The sequence below is a fragment of the Pteronotus mesoamericanus genome, unplaced genomic scaffold (genome assembly GCF_021234165.1).
Source record: "Pteronotus mesoamericanus isolate MK-2021 breed Mesoamerican mustached bat unplaced genomic scaffold, CSHL_Meso_final scaffold_85, whole genome shotgun sequence".
In the NCBI taxonomy this organism is placed as follows: Eukaryota; Metazoa; Chordata; class Mammalia; order Chiroptera; family Mormoopidae; genus Pteronotus; species Pteronotus mesoamericanus.
In genome coordinates this window covers 72734966-72747793 of record NW_026555329.1, presented here as the reverse complement: position 1 = coordinate 72747793, position 12828 = coordinate 72734966, and the positions used below count along the sequence as shown (strand labels likewise).

The following is a 12828-nucleotide window of genomic DNA, read 5'->3' as shown; positions in this document are numbered from 1 at the left end:
CTCATGACACAGCAGGAAAAAGGTTGCACAGAGTTTGCACAGGCTGGGGAGGTCACAGCGACACGTGTACCATGGAGGTTAACATGGCGGCCCAGGAGGGGCTGGCCTGACAGTCCAGCCCATGGGATTGGCTAGAAAGTGGGATGCTTCCGGAACACGTGGAATTTGAGGGCCAGGGATTTAAACAGAAGGCAGGGAGAGTCTTGCCTCTTTTTCTCCTTCCCTTCACTTGCCCAGTTGGGAGGCTGGCTCACACCAAAGCCAAATCCCACACGCTGGGCCTGATCCATGGAGACGCATACCCTGAAGGCCACCTGGACGCCACGGTTCTGCACAGCATGGAAGATACCAGACGGTGCCCTTCTCTGCCTCTGAGATCAGTGCACAGATGTGCAGGCCAGAGGGCTCACCTGCCGAAAGGGCGAGAGCAGCCTTGGGCTCCAGGCCCCATGGGTGGAGCCCCTGAATGACTGTTAGCAGTGGTTGTCAGCAGCCCCGGCAGGACAGGGGAAGCTGCAGTAAGGCAATGGTGGCACCGGTCCCGAAAGTGCAACTCCAGGGAGGGAGCCTGAAGTCAGAGAGCTGTCCACATAGCAGCCTTGGGCTCCAGAAGGACAGATAAGGATGGAGCGCGGTTTCTGGACATTGTCTCTAGGTCTGGGGGTGGATGGGTTCTTTCTGTGTTTTGCAGAAGAAATTGGCCTGAACTTGGGAAGCCCTCTGTCCTCTACTCAAATTGGGCAATATTTTAATAAAGACCTTTTTTCCTTCCCCACCAATCTGTGTTTGGTGGCAGGTGGCCAAATCCCACTCTGCTCAGTAACAATGGCACTATTAAACCTTGAAATTGCAAATCGGCCCGAGATCGAAGGGAGAATGAATATTGTATTGATTGATTTAAAACCTGACATAATGTCCAAAACCAAAATGGAAACAAAACCGAAAGTAATTTTTTATCCTCACTTGAAGAGATGTTTATTGATTTTAGAGAGAGGAGAAGAGAGGGTGGGAGACCTAAGGAGAGAAACATCGATGTGAGAGAGAAAGATTGATTGGTTGCCCTGATCCAGGGCTGAAACTGCAACCTAAGCATGTGGTGTTTCGGTTAGCAGGACAATGCCCAAACTGAGCCACACTGGCCAGGACTAAAGTAATTAAGACTATGACTAGAATAGTTTTACTGCCATCAGGAAGATAAAAAGTTCGATTATTTTTATTTTATTTTATTTATTTATATTTTTAAAGTTTTTTTTTTACTTTTATGATACCTTTTATTAATAAATTTTTTATATTTAAATTTTTTCAATTACCGTTTACATTTAATGTTATTTTTGTATTAGTTTCGGGTGCATAGCATAGCAGTTAGTCAATAATATACTTTACAGAGTGTTCTCCCTGATATTTCCAGTACCCAAGTGGTACCATACATAGTTATCCTAAAAAAAAGTGTCTATAGCCTACATGTTACTTGGGGGTGCACTAAAGGGTTAACTCAGTGAGCTTGGCTAACTCAAACCCTGCACATTCCAAAGTCAAAGAACTGGCCCTTGACTAACTCCTGAGAGATGACCTCTGAACCTTTATCCTACCTGATAAGAGTGTTTTTATATGTGTGGGGCTTTGGGCCACACTCCACTAGTTTTACCAGATAGTTTAAGCCAACAACAGCATGACTTATGACTAATAAAAATTTTCTGTATACAAGAGGCCCTGGGCCATGCTGTGTCAGCTCTACATTTGGGGGGAAGTGCTAAGGTCAGTCACAGGGGTACTGCATGACTATATGACTGAACATCATTTAAAATCCTGGATACCAAGGCTTGGGTGAATTTCCTTGGTTGGGAACAACTTCACACATGTTGTTACACATTGTACACATTGGGGAGAACTGTGTTGTCTGTGGGACTCCATGGAGGAGAAGCTTTGCTCCCGGTTTCCCTGTGCACCTTTTCCCTCTTTTGATTCTACCCTGTATCCTTTTGCTATAATAAACTGTAACTGGAGCTGGAGAAAATGTCTGAATCTTGTGACTCCTTCTAGCAAATCATTGAAACTGATGGTTTTGGGAACACCCAACACAGAGGGCATGCCACTTCTCCTACTAGATATTAATTCTTTTAGGAGAGTAACCATCTTGTCTACTCTGTACTACCTTAATATCTCCCAAATTTTATCGAAGTTGTAAACCTAGAGCTTCCTTTCTGCCACTATTGTCTTCTCATCCTCTGCTCCATTCCAAGTATTTGCTTCAATTATAGTTACCCCCCGCCCCAAAATTTGGTTCTTCTGAGTAGCCTTTAAAATTGGATGGTCCAGGACAGATATTTTCTTAATGCAAATTGATTTTATTTATTAATTTTTTTAAATGTCAGAATCCATTATAAAATATTAAAACATTTAAATCCATTATGAAGTCCCAGCAATTAAAACAACATGACACCAGCACAGAAACAATCAAGTAGATCAGTGAAATAAAATGAGCATCCTAGAAACAAACATATATATCTGCCTAACAATGTAATATATGATTAAGTTGATATTTCAAATCAATGGGGAAAATAAGGCTTATTCAACAAATAAGGTGCATGGACCACGATTACTTGAAATAAAACAAATATAGAGCCCTATTTCACACATTATACAAAATATATTCAGGTGAGTTAAAAATAAATATGTAAAATCTAAGGAGTTTTAGGAGAAAATAAAAACTAATATTTTTCTTACCCTGAAGTAAAATATTCAAACCCAGAAACTATAAAGTAAAATATTGACAATATGACTATATTAAACATTTAAGACTATACAGTAATATATATATTTAAAAAATTACAGGACGAGTAATAGAGTAGGAAAGTATTTGCTGCACATCTAAAAAAGGGTTAATAGTTTTTTGTGTTTTTTAAGGAAAAAATTCTACAAACATTTAGTCAAAAAATGAATAAAGATTATCAAAAAGTCATTTAAAGCTTTTTAAAAATGATAGAAATAGGATAGAAATATACAAAAACAGGTTTAGTTTCAACAAATAATAAAGGAACAATTAAAATAACACATCATTGTCACAATCAGATTAATACCTACTAAAAATATTGGTAATATCAAGTATTGGTGATTGTGAAAGGAACTGGGTATTCATAGACTCACTTCATCTTCTTAAAGCAGTCCCTTTAGCAGGTCTTGCAATGCTGGTTTGGTGGCAGTGTATTCTTTTACCCTTATTTTGTCTGGGGAACTCCTTATTTCACCTTCCATTTTAATTGAGAGCCTTGCTGGGTAGAGCAGTCTTGGTTGCAGGCCTTTGCTTTCCATGACTTGGAATATTTCTTGCCATTCCCTTCTGGCTTGAGGTGTTTCTATTGAGAAGTCAGCTGCTAGCTGTATTGGGGCTCACTGGTGTGTTACTACCTGTTTCTCCCTTGCTGCCTTTAGAATCCTCTGTCTGTCTTTAACATTTGCCATTTTAATTATGATGTGTCTGGAAGTGGGCCTCATTGGGTTCCTCTTGAATGGGACCTCTGTGCTTCCTGGACTCATGTGACTTTCTGTCTCCTCAATGTAGGGAAGTTTTCCATCATTACTTTTTCAAACAGGTTCTCTGTCCCTTCCTCCTCTTCTTCGCCTTCTGGTCTCCCTGTTAGATGGATATTATTACATTTCAGGTTGTCCTGCATTTCCCTCAAAACCTCTTCTTTCTTTTGGAGTCTTTTTTCATTTTCTTGCTCTTTCTAGGAGCTTTTCTCTACCTTATCACCCTGCTCTCTGATTCGTTCCTCTGCTTCACCGAGCCTGCTTTTGATTCCTTCTTCTGTGTTCTTCAGTTCAGAAATTGTATTCTTCACTTCCTCTTGTCTCTTATTGATGGTTTCGATGTCTTTTTTCATGCTGATATCGTTTTCAGTAAGTTCCTCATAGTTCCCTGTAGTTTTTGGTAAATCTCTCTGAGCTCACTGAGCTCATTGATCTTCCTCAGAACCCCTCTTTTGAACTCAATATCTGATAGTTTACCTGCCTCCATTTCATTGAGTTCTCTTTCTGGGGATTCCTCCTTTCCCTTCGACTGGGGCTCTTTCTTTGTCTTCCCATTATTTGTGAGACTCTCCTCTTTTGCTTCTGTTTCTTGAGTTGATCTGCCTTGATTTCCTGACTTTGTGGTGTAAACTTCTATGGTAGGAGACTGCTCTTTTTTCTTTCTGGGTCTGCCTCTGATGATGTCAGATATGGACCCTGTTTGACCTTAGGCAGTCTGTTCGAGACTTCCAGGAATCTACTGCCTGTGGCTGTCTCCTTTGGCTGTTAATCTAGTCACTTTACACTCAGCAGTCAGGCTTAGGCACCACAGGGTGTGGCAGAGTCCCTCCTGGGGGCGGGGTTATTAGGTCCTCTCACGCTGCTACCACTCAGGGGAGTGGTCTGCCTGAGCAAGATGGCTGTTGCCATATGGGGGATGAGTCAGCACTGGGATCCCGTTGGCTACTCTCTCAGTTCTCTCCCCAAAGCTTCCTTCCCAATTTCTCCTCCCCACTCTGTCTCTTGCCCACTCTGCCCCTGCCTTTGCCAGGGACCAGGGTAAGTGGCTGCAAATAAAAATGTATGCCTTGGCCCTTTAAAAGGCTCTTTGCATCTCCAGCTGCCCATCTCTGAAAGAGAGCAACTCTGCATCTTTTCACAGCTGGTTGTTCTGTGTATTTTTTTGGGCTCTGGTGCTGTAGGCTGGAGATCCTCACTTATGGATTAGACCCTGCTCTTCTCAGAGGGATCCAACTGGCTGTTTCAATATCCTTCTGGTGCTGCCGCCCATGGGCACCCCACCCACATTTTCAAGTCTCTACTGTACTCTTTACCAGTTAAGTTGCGCTAAAGCTGATTCTTCTGTCTGTCTGAGGTTATAAGGCTCCCCTCTCACTGTTGTTCAGTTGTTTGTTCCAGGTGATTTCTCCACAATTTAGTTGTAATTCCAGATTGGTCCTAAGAGGAGGTCAGTGTGACTTTCATTCACTCCTCCACCATCTTGATTTTCCCCATGACAGAAATTTGCAGGTGATTTTTCTTTTCCCTCACCAATCATTTTTTTCTTTAGGTAAATAGTGTTTTCAGAACATTGCATGAAGAAGCAAATAAGTCACATGGGGAGTGATGGGAGAAAGGGCATATTTTCCTCTTGTTGAAGGACAGGAATAATGAAATGAGCTGTAAACTAAATATTGACCCATGTGGTTCTGTTCAACATACCACCTTTATTGACTGTTACAGTGAGTCAACTTAAGGACTGGGAGCAACATGAATGCAGACTGTTCTGAGACTGTCTTGGGGCAGAGATAAGCCCCACATTTTAATACTCTGCTTGCTCTGTGGAGGTACTTTTTTGGGTTTTCTTATGAGCCTAAGGATTTGAGAGGGGAAAAAAGAAGAAAAACAATGAAAAACTGAGTAGATTAAGAGTAAGTCAACAAGAGGGCTGAGAAAAAGAAGAAAGGGTGAGGATAAGGAAGATAGTAAAAGAACAAAGGGAAGAAAACAGAATAAAAGAAAAAAGCAACAGCTACTTACATAGACATATAACATGTACTTTTACAAGAGGGAAAAAATGTAGTTACTAAGAGCTACAAGGAGATTGAGCAGATCCATAACACTCTGGGAAAAGGGCAAATAGGTGAGAGATGAATGAGTGAACCAAGTAGAAATTTGAAAGGACTCTGAAAATGATGGCATGGTTTATTCCTGAGATATAATCTCTAAAGTATTTATTCTAGCACAATCCAACATAAAGCACAGAAATAACAAGAAACAATTTCTATTTTTCAAGAAATATTTCACTTGATAGTAGAATTCATTGTACACATTTGTGCTTTTGAAAAGTGTCATTCTTGGGGGTTGTTATTGTTATATTTTTACATTTAAAGTTATTTATATGAAACAAATCTTCATTTGTTATATAGCTTTTGGTTGCTCTTATGGTGGTGATATATGTCAACCACTATTTTTAGTTATACCTGTTTTTCTGTGCTATAATTTGTTCTTAACACAGCCCAAGGATGCCTGTCATTGCCTACTTAAATCTCATCTACACAGAGTTCATTGTTACTGAGGAGCATCCTTTCAGATTCTATCTATATAAATATTCTCTCTCTCTCTCTCTCTCTCTTTAGTATATATATATGTGTGTGTATATATAATTTCGAATTTTATATATATGTAAATATATAAACATGTAATAAAATTTGAAATTGGAATCATAATATACATGATTTTAGTAATTTTGTTGACTCAGTGCTATGGGCTGAATTGTGTCCCCCTTCAAATTAACATGTGACTGTATTTGGAGACAGGGTCTTTAGGAGTCAAGGTTCAGTAAGGTCATGTGGGTGGAGCCCTAACTGGATAGGGTTGGTGTCCTTATTGAAATATGGAGACCCGAGCACGTTTTCAATTGTTCTCTCTCAACTCCACTAATGCCCCTCCCCAAATATATGCCCCTTGGAAAGTCCATATGAACACCTACCAAGGTGGCCATCTGCAAGCCCAGGACAGAGAGCTCTCACCAGAAACTGAATTGGCTGGAATCTTGATCTTGGACTTCCCAGCCTCTTGAACTTTAAGAAATAAATTTCTGTTGTTTAAGCCTTACTGTCTGTAGAATTTTATTATAGCAATTCAAGTGCGCTATGAAACCCAACAATACATATAGACCATTATAGATTTAGAAAATGGCTTTTAATAATTGCCTTTGATTCCATTATGACAACATTTATTGGGAAAAAAACTATATTGACAAACATTTAAACTTGTATTTGTCAAGCTATGGGATAACCTGGTGTGACAATTTCCATGGCTCAAACAATATCACTTTTATTTTTCTTTTCTAGAAATGAATGTGGTCTACAGCTCTGCTTCTCAGCCATGCAAGGTAACTGGTTCCTTTTAGCTTATTATTCTGCCACACCTTAAAATGCTGGGTTGGGGGGGGGGGTTCTATTTGGCCATATCTGGCCCACAGCACCATGTTTTCACACAGGAAAAGAGAGGAACTGGCAATTTTCATCAAGTAACACAAAAATTGAACATTCACCTCCACTGACATTATGTTGTTAAAAGGCCATACCTACCTCCCGGGTAAGCCAGGAAATGGTCTCTTCTGTGAAGTAGGAGTGTATCCTAAAACTCAACAGGACTAGAGAGTCTATTAGTAAAAGGATAAGGGGAGATCGGATGGGGCAGTGGGGGCAGAAATTAGTAATCTGACCTATGATTATTTTTAGAATTTATCTTTGTGACCCTAGATTAAATTCCTAGAATCAGAATTCTTAGAGTATGAAGCAATTAATATCTTCATATTTATTGCCACACTGCCTTTTAGAAGTGTATTATACTCCTACCAATGTTGTATGTGAATACCAATTTCCCTCCAGCTCTGCCATTATTCTAGTTAATCTTTGCTAATCTGAATGTCCTAAAAAAGGTAACTCATTATTTACTTCATTTTTATTTTTTTGACTAATGCCTTGACAGAACATATCTTCATATATTTAGGGGCATTTGTATTTTTTTCATTTCTGATGGCCTAATCATGGCCTTGGCCTATTTCCCTACTGGGTACTCATCTTTTTTCTTACTGATTTGAAAGGGACCATTGTTTACCACACACCACATTTGCAAAGCTTTTTTCCTACATGTCATTTGTCTCATAATTTGGGGGATTTTTTTCCTGCTAGACAAAATTATTAACTTCTTATGTAGTCAAATTTGTCATTTTTATCTTATGGTTATTGATTTTGTGGCATATTCAGAAATGTCTTCCATCCAAAGATGATACAAGTATTCAACCATATTATCTTTTAAGGTGCATGTTTTAATAGACACATTCATATTGCATAAAAATAAAAATAAAATAAGGAAACTACACAGTGAAACATCTTGCTACTATTACCCTTGTCCTCTTCCATCTCATTAACCTCATGACCATCCTCTTCCTCTGGAAAATCTATTGTAACCTCATTTGAGAATGAAAGCAAAAAAGGACAATTAACATATTACTATACACACACACACACACACACACACACACACACATATTTATTTATTTCTAGAGAGGGGAGGGAGAAAGAGAGGGAAAGAAACACCGATCAGTTGCTTCTCAAATGCCCCAAATTGGGCACCTGGCCCTCAACCCAAGCACATGCCCTGACCAGGAATCGAACTGGCAACCTTTTGGTTTGTAGGATGACACCCAACCTATTGAACCACACCAATCAGGGCCATATTAGTATATTTTTAAAGTAACTTTCAGCTCATGAGTCCCCTGAAAGGGCATCAGAGGCCTTCAGGGGTTCCTAGAGTACATTTTGGAAATCACTGTGCCAGCCTACTAACAGGTAGAAGACTTTTAATAAAAACTAACTGAACAGATTGATGTTTCTCTTTCTCTCTCTCTCTCTTTTTTCCCCCTTCCTCTCTGTCTAAAATAAATAAAGTTTTAAAAAGATCTCCTTATATTTTTACACATACATGTACCTCATTGTTTTTTAACAACCACATAATACAGTAACAACTCTGTGATGTGGACATTTTCTTATTTTGAGGGAGGAGGGGAAAGAAAACAAAATTCATTCTTGTTTCCATGTTGATGACCAGTGGTACCAACTTCATTCATTAAATGGTTCATAAATTTCCTCCTAATTTAAAACGCCACCTATAGCTTATATCAGATTTCCATATAGGCATGAGTCTGCTTCAGATACTATTTCATTGACTGATTAGCTATTCTTGGATAAAATTTTAATTTCCATATCTTTATAACATGTATTGTTATCCCCTCTATTTCTCTTTCCAAATTACTTTGAGTACTCTTATATGTTTACAGTTCCATATACATTATTTTCACAAGAAAATATTTTATTATCTTCTATAATGTATTTTAGAGTTTTGCTTATCAGAAGTAGTTTGAATAAGAATATGCATACACTTCTTTTGCATAGTCATATATATTTTCTAGTCAAATTTATAATGTAAAGTTTAAACAATCAGAAAGCAGCTGTAAAAAGGCATCACATCACTATGCACCTACATTTTATAATCAGTTTATCAAGTTTTATAATAAGTTTTGTTATTTTAAAAGGGAAATTACGTATTTTTGAACAGGGCCTGATATAAAACTAAAAAATGTATATGTACATTCTAGAAAGCAGTCATAGCACATGGCATGAAGTGCTAATCACAGCAAAAAATTAATTTATGACCTTTATGTCCGTAGTCTGTGTCATGACCACTAATTCTGCTTTTGGCTTATACCTCTGTTTTTCTCGGTCTTATTTTTATTATAGTTGATTGTATAATTGCATATCTTTCCCCAATAGAAGTGTGGGTTTGCCATCGGTGGCATTTCTGTTCACTTTTCTTTGTTGCCTAGTGCCAAGAATACAGCCCAGAGCCTTGGAATGACGTGAAGGAAAAAAAAGATTGTTTTTGATGTGCCAGATGGTAAGCTACATTAAGACTGGGTTCCACTTTTTGGCCAAAACCACTGTCTTCAAGTAATTCTCCAAAATGACTAACACAAAGCAAGAGAGGAGAGGCACCTGCTATACTCATATGTTTTCCAGGCCTTTTAGAAAATGTGAAGTTGTTCCTTTGGCCACATACCTGCGAATCCACAAGAAAGGTGATACTGCAGACATCAAGGGAATGGGCATTGTTCAAAAAGGAATGCCCCACAAGGTTACCTTGGCAAAACTGAAAGAGTCTACAATGTCACCCAGCATGTGGTGCGCATTGTTATAAACACAGAAGTTACGGGCAAGCTTCTTCCCAGAGAATCAGTGTATGCACTGAGCACATTAAGCAATCTCAGAGCAGAGGGAGCTTTCTGAAATGTGTGAAGGAAAATGATCAGAAAAAGAAGGAAACCAAAGAAAAAGTTCTCAGGGTTCAACTGAAGCGTCAGCCTGCTCCACCCAGAGAAGCATGCTGTGTGAGAACCAATGGAAAGAAGCCTCACCTGCTGGAACCCATTCCTTATGAGTTCATGGCATGGTGAATGTAAAAAAAGTAAAAGACCTCTATACTGTTAAAAAAAAAAAAAAAAAAGACAGGACTGTGGCAAGTAAGACCAATAAAATGGCAGTGGTCCAATTAAGATAGCACAAAGTATATAAAACAAAGTGGAGTCACTCACGTCGACCACGATGGCTGCCAGTCAGCCAGGACACTTTGGTTCAAGAGGGAAACTATCTAAGTCAGAGCAGACACAGCTGGCAAGGAGACACACCTAAAATATCTGCACATGTGATTAGAACAGCCACGTTTGCAGAGCAGGACCACCATAGATAGGCTCTTGGGAAAATACCCTATTTGCCATCAGGGGTGCCAAGACTCTTATCAAGAGCCCCAGAAGGGTGGAGTTTACCACTCTCAAGGTATAACTGAGGCAGGCCCCAGACCACTGCTGAGACAGCCAAGCTCCACACCCCAGAGCGCTGCTCCACGCCACGGTGCTCTCCCTTGGCATCAGCCACTGGAGGCTCTGCCCTGCTGGACTGAGGACTTCATCTGCCCTGCTGCCCACCTGGCTCCGGAGACCCTTCCTTCCAAGACACTGACAACTCCCTTGCCCACTGTGCTATGCCCCGGACCTGCTGACTGAGACTCTGAGACCCAGGTTCGTTATTCCCCACTGATTGCTCTGTGTGTGTGTGTTATATTTCTCTTTGATTGTTAGAGTGTAAGTAGGATATCCATGTATGTTGATGTTCTACTCTGAGTGAACCTGCAGTCAATAAAAGCTGAGCGAATAGCATAGTTACTGTGTGTGACTCTTGTCTGTTCCTTGGTGCCAGGCTGCTCAGCAGGCAGGTAGACAAGCGGTTGCCCGGGTGACTTATAGGAAAGACTGTATCACAAATATATGCTCATGATAGGCTCCAGCAGAAGTAGACACTGAAAACAATTGTCACTTATATAAACAATCATTGGCCTCCTAGAAGGAAAGAATTGATTTATACTGAGGCCAATCATACCTGAGTTCCAGGAAAACTATTATAATTTTGCTTTAGTTGTGCGAATGCAAAGGAAAGAGCCTTTGGGAATGGAGCTGAGATCCAGGAGCGAAAAGTTCTCTTCATAATTCAAAAACATTTGTCTTAATGCAGGGCAGTATTGTGTATCTGAATATTATGTTTCCTTTACTCATTTAGAGACATGTTTGTTTCATAGATTTTAGAGGCTCATGCTACTTTGCAGTCAGTATACTCTTAAAAATAGTTATAACACATGCACACACACACACACACACACACACACACACACACACACACAACCTTTTAGGACAAAATGAAAGCCAAACAGAAAAGCACTTCAAAACAGACAGAAGAATCCCTCTCTCTTAATGCACGTGAAGAAATATACAATACATTGTCAAACATAGTACAGAATTCTGATTTGCTCCACATGATATTTATAACTAGAAGTGAATTCAAGTGACTTGGTGAGTGCATCTTTGTCTAAAACCATCATGTCGAAATATTGCTGGTTATAGAATACTTATTTAGTATGTTTTTGAGTGAAAAAGGATTATACTAAAAAAACAAGTTGTTAGAAAAGTGGCATTATGGCTATTGTGGTGAAAAGTAAATTAACTATAAGTTAAGAATGATAAATACAAAAAGATTTAGCCTGATGTGTTGAAAACTCATTCTGATGTTTTCAATCTTTTAATAAAGTCCATTAAATGTTCCAAGCTTAGCTCTCACCATTTGGAACAGAACAAAGCGCACTGAGTCCACACCTGGGAACTGAACGACAGAAGAGAAGGGGAGACTACTTATAACCTCTTAGAAGTTAATGTGAGGGCGCATACAGGAGTCAACCAATGAATGCATAAATGAGTGGAGCAACAAATTGACGTTTCTCTCCCCACCCTTTCCTCTCTTCCTAAAAATCAATAAATAAAAAATTTCTAAAAGGTAATGAGATATCCTAAAAGCTTCTAAGGCAAAAACAAACAAATAGGTCATATATATAGGGACTACGAGAACAGAGTCAAATTTCTTCACAGCCACACAAGAAGCTAGAAAACAATGGTGAAAAGCCTTTAGAATTATGAGGAAAAATTATTACCAATCTTGAAAATGTTTCTCTGTTATGCACTTGAATCTTTAAAAGATAACATTGCCACTATGCTGTACACCTGAAACTAATGCAAAATAATATTGAATGTAAGCTGTAATTGAAAAATAATTTTTGAAAAGACTAAAGCTGCTATAGATCTTTCAAAAAATAAAAGATAATAGTGGCTCATGACTTTAGGATACATAGTCCTGACTCCTCTCCAGTCTAAAAAGTAATCTCTTGGGGACCATGTTTCTTCTGCGTTCTCATGTTATAATCATAGTGAAGTATACAGACTTGAATGACTCGATTCCTAGAAAGTTGGGAGATCTTTCTTGGATAGCCTGTTCCTCTCATACCTGCCTCCTAAGAAGAATTTATTCTTCTTTGCAGAACTCCAATGTCACTTACTTTGTATTATGATTGTCTCCTCAGTAGACTGTGAGGGTCAGAGGCTCAATTGAATCATCTTACTACACAAACTTGCCAGCACAGCACCTTGAACACGATAGGTGCTCAATAGCTGTATGTGAAATGTCACTATACCTTGAGTAAGCTTACATCTTCGCAAATCTTTCTAAAAACTTTTCCATTATTTCAGACTGCCTCCCCAATAACAATCTCACTTCAAAGTGAAAAAAGGAAACATTCTTTAAAAACTATGGTTTCCTACAATTTGTTGCACTGGAAAAAAATCTCATATTGAAATCATGCAGTCCAAGCACCATT

General features: G+C 39.1%; 1 pseudogene; it reads left to right on the top strand.

The window, feature by feature from the left end:
- The first annotated feature begins 9487 nt into the window (after positions 1-9487).
- The window catches only part of LOC129063246 (60S ribosomal protein L21-like), a 41466-nt pseudogene continuing 38125 nt past the window's right edge, over positions 9488-12828 (top strand).